Here is a 6,954-nt window from a genome sequence, read left to right as displayed (position 1 = left end):
AATAGCAGAGGTTTAGTTCCCTGCAGTAAAAATCCCCAAATAAGCTCTTTTTGGGAACAACTGTGGGTAGAGCATACTCCTGAAGGGTCTGCCATGCCATGGCCTTCACTTAACGCTTTTGCACTGCCATGAGTTGAGTGATTGTCTCAGGTCACCAAACAAAATGGCAGCTCCTCAACCTCCCTGGCACCCAGCATGTGAGGAAGGTGGCCATAGCCAAGAGTCTTGTGCCACAAAGGCACGAGAGCTGAGGGAAAGTGGAACTGATGGTAGCCTTCCCTGCTGCCTGCCCCTATGGCAATGGGGTCTGCAGGCAGGTTTTGGGTTTTTTTTTCCACCGTATGGCCCTGGTTGGGGCCAAAATTGGCATACAGTGGCTAGACGGTTGCTGAAGTAGCCCCAAGAAGCACGGGCCCCACTAGATGGAGCTCTTCTTCCAGCTGAAGGGACCATGAAATGTTGAGGTGTCCTGTTGCACGGGACCTGTACTGTTCAGTATCTTCATCAATGACAAAGACAGTGGGATTGAGTACACCCTCAGCGAATTCGTGGAGGACAGCAAGCTGACTGCTGCAGTTGACACGCTTGAGGGAAGGGATGCCACCAAGAGGGACCTTGACAGGCTTGAGGGGTGGGCCAATGTGCATGGTCCTGCACCTGGGTTGGGGCAATCCCTGGTATCAATCAGACTGAGGATGAATAGATTGAGACCAGACCTGTGGAGAAGGACTTGGGGATGCTAGCAGATGAAAAAAAATCACATCTGAGCTGGGAATACACACTTGCAGCCCAGAAAGCCAACGGTATCCTGAGCTGCATCAAAAGAAGCATGGCCATCAGTTCAAGGGAGGGGATTGTCCCCCTTTACTCTGCTCTGGTGAGACCCCACCTGGAGTACTGCAGCCACATCTGGGGTGCCCAGTACAAGAAAGACATGGGCCTGTTGGAGTGGGTCCAGAGGAGGGCCACAAAAGTGACCGGACAGCTGAACACCTCTGCAATGAAGAAAGGCTGAGAGAGTTGGCATTGTTCAGCCTGAGAAGAGAAGGCTCCAGGGACACCTTATTGGCACCTTTCAATACATAAAGGGGGTTTATAAGAAAGATGGAGAAAGACTTTTTACCAAGGCCTGTAGTGACAGGACAAGGGGCAACGGTTTTAAACCGAAAGAGGGTAGATTTAGACTTAGATATAAGGAAAACATTTTTTACTGTGAGGGTGGTGAGATACTGGAACAGGTTGCCCAGAGGGGTTGTGGATGCCCCATCCCTGGAAGTGTTCAAGGCCAGGTTGGACAGGGCTTTCAGCAACCTGGTCTGGTTGAAGATGTCTCTGCCCATGGAAGGGGGGTTGGACTAGATGATCTTTGAAGGTCTCTTCCAACCCAAACCATTCTGTGATTCTATGACCCCGGGGAATGGAGGTGTAACCCTGCATTTAGGGCCCAGAAGGCAGTTTTTCCTCAGAATCCCAGCTGGAGTCAGGATATAAGCATGCAAGCACAGCAGGATTTGGCTCTAGGTGGTTAGCCATTAATTTGGTTAATTAATTTTTATGATATTCAACTTTCCCAGCCCTGGGGCTCCCTGGCAGAGCAGGTGTGTGGCTGGGGCTGAGGAGAGGTGGGTGGTGTTTGTCCAGAGGTGATCCTCCTTCTTCTCAGCGGCTTGGGGCAGGTGCTTTGACTCTCTGCACTTCTCCTTCCCACTCTGTAAAACAGAGGTAATGCTGAGTCCTTCCGTAAAGTCTGTGGAGAGCCACCGCTCCAGTGCACAGGTGTTTTTATTGTTATTAGCAATGTTTTAATCACAAAACAGGAAATCCCATGCAATGGGTGCTGGGGGGAAGCAGAAGGTCTGACCTGCTGGTCTGCTTCTCCACCTTCTCCCCAGGCAGGGAGTGCTAGGAAAAACTCTGCCATTTTCCCCCTCTGCTTCTGCTTCTGCATCAAGCAGGTCCAAGGTTAGCAGCAAGAGCAGATGATACAACTTTCGATCTGTTTGTTTGGCACTCAGAGGAGACACATAGCCTACAAAACAAAGGGGAAGGCACAGTCACTTCTCCTCCAGGCTTACACATGGATGGATGATTCACCCACTGACTTCTCCAAAGGGCTAAACGAGGAGAAAGCTGTCTCTGCAGCCTTATTTTAACACACTGTCAGGGAGAGCACCCTGAAGATTGCAAGTCAGCAAGATCCCAGCCTAATATTGTGCAAATAACGAGTGAAAAGGTCAAAACATGGCTACTTTAACAGAGTGACCACGCAAGAGCAGTGAGTAACAAGATCGTCCTGTTCCTCAAGAGAAACAAATCTGTGCTGAGCTGATAATTGCTCAATTTCAGTAACGGACTGCAAAGACTCACAAGGCATGCACAACCATAAACAAACATGAGACAAGAAATATGGAAATGTCACTTGTCATAGATTACAGGACTTGTAAACCTTGGAAACCAAGTCTCCATTGCTCACTAACCACTGCCTGTGCCAATGCTACTTCTGTGTTCCTGGGGTCACTGTATGTCAGATAAGTGGGTATTTTTCTCCAGTGCCAAACACGCAGATCTTTTGTCATTGTGGGGAGGGTGAAAATGTGTTCTCTAACCTGAGTTAGGTAACTCATGTGAAAATCAGAGAGAAAACAAGGGAATATGTAGCTATATGATGTAGTATCATGACAAGCTGCAGGCAAGGGAGTCCTCGGCATTTGCTGCTGCTGCCACTGAATCCCCTGAGGGAGCCCCACTGACTTGAGCAGAGCAGGAGCAGTCACTGCTCTGTAGGAGTTGCTTCACCCTGCTGGGACTACTTATGTGTGCAAACCAAACAGGCAAAGAGCTGCCTGTGGGCAAGGCCTTGGCATGTGTTTGGAGTGGAGAAGCAAGGCAATGAGACGTTGTAAAGGACCGACAGAAAAATGTGGTTTTGTCTCGACGTTGCCGCTGTAGCGCCATCCTGCGTCGCGCTTCGAAAAGACCCTCTTCCCCACAGTTTTGAGAAAAACAACCTCGTGCGCCTGCGCAGGGACTAAAGGCGCAAAAAAAGCCGAGGCAGGGACTCAAGGCGCGAAAAGAGCAGAGGCGGGGGCAGCACGTCCGTGGCGAACGGCACGCACACATTTGTGATCCACGCATGCGTGAGAGCCCCTGTATAAGGAGCACACGTGCCCCGCGGCGGCGGCGCGTGCGACCAGTCCTTCCGTTCCTGCACCCTCAAGGCCTCCCGCCCCCCCACTTCGGTCCCCGACGAAGTCTGAGGCCACCAAAGACCCAGCGGAAGATCATCGGACTCGAAGTGGTGGTGATAAACTCCTCCTTCTCTCTCTCTCTCCCCCTCCTATTCTTTCCCTCTCCTCCCTTACCCTCCCTCCTCCCTCCGTTCTTTTCTCCCCTCAAATAAAAGTAAAAGGTTGTACGACATCTGACCGATTCCAGCGTCTTAATCTTGTCCTTGGGATCGTATCGAAACCTCCCCCAACATTGGATCGGGACAGACATGCACTGCATTTCATGCTGCATCTGAGAACATACTGCTTGAAAATATGCATCCATGGAGAAATGAGCACTTATACCAATGGGAAACACAAACTCTGGATTCCATACTCAGGCCTCCTATTGAATGTGCATTTCCCCCAGGGACTTCAGCTTTTGGCCCAGTATATAACATTTATCATATATTCCATACTTATTTGCTGTGCAGCTGCACAAATATCACACTTAGAAGAATATAGTTTAGTCACTTGAAAACACAGTCTTTATGAAGTGATGAACAAACCATTCTTGTTCCTTGCTTCTCAAACCAACAATGCTGAAATGTCCAGCACAGATGTCTCATTTTCACTTCCAGATGTTTTCTATATTGGGTGGCAATATTCAGTAGTAGTTTTATTTGAAGCATTATTTTATATTAAGGCATGAAATACAAGAGGCCATAGAGAAATATAGAAGCCATTTAATTAAAAAGGCTATGAAATGTGACAGACATATAGTACAAGAGGAGTTTTTAAAAACTTTCTACGGTCATAGAAAGAAATGCCTTCCTGTTCCAAAGAACAGAATGTGATCATTTGATGATGAGACAAAACCTAAGAGAAATTAATTAGAAAGCATTTTGAAAATACTGGACTGATTTCATACTCTAAAAGTCAGTGATACTTTTGCTCCTGAACCACAGAACTGATTTTAAAAAAATTTTATCCACTGCTTTTATTTCTAATGATGATGAAGAGCACCAAAAAAAAAAAAAAATGTGTCCATCACTCCTTCCTTAAAAACCAGCAAACCTATCTTGAAACATACACTTCCACATGCACAGAGTGGAAGTTAAAACTTCTGCTTACAGGCTGTTGAAACTAGTAGTCAAAATTTCTTCTGGGGCCTGGAAGTGATATTTATTAAGCTGTATCCCCTGCAGATGTAGTTGCAGCTATTTTGTCTCAGGGGAATCCCACACAGGGACGACCTCCCAAGCACACACGGCTGCTGTGACATTGCAGTGCTCCCACATCTCAACACTTTTTTGACTGTCCTTCAAGTGTATAGCTCAGATATTCTTTTTATTCAAAGACAGGGTTTAATTTTCAGCACAGTCAAAAGACTCATTTAAAATCCCATCTCAAGAGAGAAACGATGATGTTGACACTTACATAATTTTATCAAGATCTGTGTTTGTTTGTGTTTTCCTGAAAGCACCAAATTCTAGAATCATGCCGTTATGTATGAATTGGAGCTTATCCCTTTAAATATATATAAAATAAATGTTTGTGGGTTGTGGGCTGTGGGGTTTTTTTTGGGGGTGGCACAAAAAAACCATTGAAAATGTGAATTTCAAAGGTTAAAAAAAAAAAATCCAAACCAGAAATATAAAATACTTACAGTATAGTAAAATTTCACCATTTTAGGTTGAAGCCAAGCCTTTTTTTTAATGCTAGGGTTTAGCAATACTGATCTCTAAGTGACCGACTTTTCCATTCCCAATTCTGACATGATAGAAAGTAAGTGTATCAGCAGCTTCATTGAATTCAGTGGAAGGACCTAGGAACTCATGTGAATAAGGTGATTTTTTATGACTGTTTGCAGACTTGGATCAAATCTGATTTTACTGTGGGAAAGATACATATCATTTTACATATCACAATTTTCATTATTTCAGTTCAGACATCTCAGCGCAATCCTTGGTTGTTCGTTTGAAGAGTTACAGTATAGGAGGCAACTGCCGAAAGGTGGGACCCCATGGTGCTGTATTATAAGTCTATGTGGTGTTGCCTATATATGTCACTACCTTGAATGCAGCAGACAGGAATTTCTGGAGCCAGTAGGATACCTTTTGTGATTCCTCTCCATCCTGTGTGGCAAAGATTACAGAGATTCTTCCTCACATTTGGCCAAAACCCAGCAACATATACTTACTTTTATTAATAAGGTCTTTGCTATCTTAATGCAGCTTTACAAAAAAACTTTTTGGAATGCAGAAGTAAAATAAACCTGCAAAATGAGAAAATGCATTTAAATTCCTGATTTTTGACAAACAGAAGTACATCTGAATAAAGAGACTAGACTAGACTAGACCAGGTCAGTTGGAAGGGACCTACAATGATCACCTAGTCCAACTGCCTGACTGCTTCAGGGCTGACCAAAAGTTAAAGCATGGTATTAAGGGTGTTGTCCAAATGCCTCTTTTTAAGGCACTGGCAGGCATAGGGCATCTACCACCTCTCTAGGAAGCCTGTTCCAGTGTCTGACCACCCTTTCCATAAATAAATGCTTCCTAATGTCCAGTCTCCCCTGGTGCAGCTTTGAGCCATTCCCACGCATCCTGTTGCCGGATCCCAGGGAGAAGAGATCAGCAGCTCCCTCTCCACGTCCCCTCCTCTCTCTCTGTGGAGAGCAATGAGGTCGCCCCTCAGCCTCCTTCTCTCTAAACTAGACAAACCCAGAGCCCTCAGCTGCCCCTCACAGGACATGCCTTCCAGCCCTGTCACCAGCTTTGTTGCCCCCCCTCTGGATGCACTCAAGGACCTTCGCATTCTTCTTAAATTATGGGGTCCAGAACTGCACACAGTACTCCAGGTGAGGCCACACCAATCAAATACAGAGGGATAATCACCACTTTCAACCGGCTAGTTATGCTGTATTTAATGCACCCCAGAACATGGTTTGCAGGCTACCAGGGCACACTGCTGACTCTTCTTGAGCCTGCTGTCAACCAGCACCCCCAGGCCCCTTTCTGCAGGGCTGCTCTCCAGCCACTCCTCTCCCAATTTATACTTGTGCCCAGTATTACTCCATCCCAGGTGCAGAATCTGGCATTTGTTCTTGTTAAATTTCATGCCATTGATGATTGCCCAATGCTCCAATCTAGCTAGATCCCTCTGCAAGGCCTCTTGTCCCTCAAGAGAGTCAACAGCACCTGCACCTCCCAGTTTGGTGTTGTCAACCAACTTGCTAATGGTGCATTCAACTCCTGCATCGAGATCATTCATAAACATGTTGAACAGAACTGGCCCGAGAATTAAGCCCTGAGGAAAACGACTAGTGACTCGTCACCAGCTGTAGCCCCATTCACTACAACCCCTGGAGCCCTGCTGTTCAGCCAGTTCTTCACCCAGCGCACCATGTACCTGCTCATCTCACAGTTGGACAACTTGTCCAGAAGGAGGCTGTGAGGGACACTGTGAAAAGCCTTACTAAAATCCAGAAAAACTACATCCACCGCTTTCCCTTCATCGACTAGGTGGGTCACCTTATCGTAGACGGGTATCAGATTAGTTAAACAGGACTTTCTCTTTATGAACCTATGTTGACTGTGCCTGATGATTGCATTGTCCTTGAAATGCCTTTCAATAGCACCTAGTAAGATCTTCACAGGTATCTACGGTCAAAAGGTTTGCCTTCTGGTTTAATCCAGGATTGCAGAATTACTGCTTATCTTTTGCCCAGGCTCCTGCTTCCTCC

Source organism: Nipponia nippon, unplaced genomic scaffold (assembly GCF_047370975.1).
Source record: "Nipponia nippon isolate SJK-2023a ecotype South Korea unplaced genomic scaffold, ASM4737097v1 scaffold_8, whole genome shotgun sequence".
NCBI classification, from domain to species: domain Eukaryota; kingdom Metazoa; phylum Chordata; class Aves; order Pelecaniformes; family Threskiornithidae; genus Nipponia; species Nipponia nippon.
This window is presented reverse-complemented; position numbering follows the sequence as displayed.